This window comes from Otolemur garnettii, unplaced genomic scaffold (genome assembly GCF_000181295.1).
Source record: "Otolemur garnettii isolate 467f Iridium unplaced genomic scaffold, OtoGar3 scaffold00191, whole genome shotgun sequence".
NCBI classification, from domain to species: domain Eukaryota; kingdom Metazoa; phylum Chordata; class Mammalia; order Primates; family Galagidae; genus Otolemur; species Otolemur garnettii.
In genome coordinates, this window is record NW_003852586.1 from 1183426 (window position 1) to 1184925 (window position 1500).

Consider the following 1500-nt stretch of genomic DNA (forward strand, 5'->3'; position numbering starts at 1 on the left):
CTGCCTCAGCCTCCCAACTAGCTGGGACTACAGGCACCTGCCACAAAGCCAGGCTAGTTTTTCTATTTTTAGTAGAGACGGGGTCTTAATCTTGTTCAAGTTGGTCTCGAACTCCTGAGCTCAAACAACCCACCTGCCTCAGCCTCCCAGAGTGCTAGAATTATAGGTGTGAGCCACCATACTTGGCCAAAATTAGTATTATGAGACCTTTAAACATAGGGCCCCTAGAAGCTGGACTTCTGATATATTACTATTGTAAAATTAATGGGGTGACAAAATCTTTTCAGAAAATGTCATTAAGTTAAGAAAAATGATATGGGCTGGGCGTGGTGGCTCATACCTGTAATCCTGGCTCCTTGGGGAGGCTGACTGGGGAGTGCTGCTTGAGTTCAGGAGATCAAGACTAGCCTGACTGAGAGTGAGACTCCATCTGTACAAAAAATAGAAAAATGAGCTGGGTGTGATTTCTGTACCTATAGTCCTAGCTGCTCAGAAGGCTGAGGAGCCCAGGAGTTTGAACTGTGTTTTGAACTGTGATGACACCACTGCACTCTAACCAAGGTGACTGAGTAAGACTGTCTCAAAAACTGAAGTAGGTGGATAGCTTGAGCTCAGGAGTTTGAGACCAGCCTGAACATGAGCCAGACCCCATCTTTACTGAAAATAGAAAACTAGGTAGGTGTTATGGTGGGCGCTTATAGTCCTAGCCACTGGGGAGGCTGAGGGAGGAGGATTGCTTGAGCTCAAGAGTTTGTGGTTGCTGTGAGCTATGATGATACCAGGGCACTCTACTCAGAGTGTTGGAGTGAGACTCTGTCTCGAAAACAAACAAAAACCAAAAACCAAATTTTTAGAAAAGTGACACTTGGAATTAAATATTGTCAAAGTGCTTGAAGTTTTTTAAAGCATTTTTTTCTTTGCTTTTTGATTTAGGATCACTCTGTTACTTGGGCTAGAGTACAGTGGCACCATCATAGCTCACAGCAACTTCAAACTACTGGCTTCCAAAGGGCCTCCCACCTCAGCTTCCGAAAGTGCTAGGATTACAGGTGTGAGCTACTGTACCTGGCCAAGTATTTTGTTTTATTTTATGTGAATCTCAAGCTATTGCTCTGGGTAGAGTGCTATAGTGTCATAGTTCACAGCAACCTCCAACTCTTGAGCTCAAACGATCCTCTTGCCTCAGTTTTTCTTTTTTTTTTCTTTTTGCAGTTTTTGGCTAGGGCTGGGTTTGAACTCACCACCTCTGACATATGGGGCCGGCATCCTACCGCTTTGAGCCATAGGTGCTGCCCAATTTTTCTATTTTTTAGTAGCGATGGGGTTTCGCTTTTGCTCATGCTGATGTTAAACTCCTGAGCTCAAGCAATCCACCCACCCCACCCTCCCAGAGTGCTAGGATTACAGGCATGAGCCACTGTGCCCAGCCTGGCCAAGCATTTTAAATCTTTACAAGATTTTAGAAAATACAATTTAATAAATAAAATTTGGGCAAAAGCC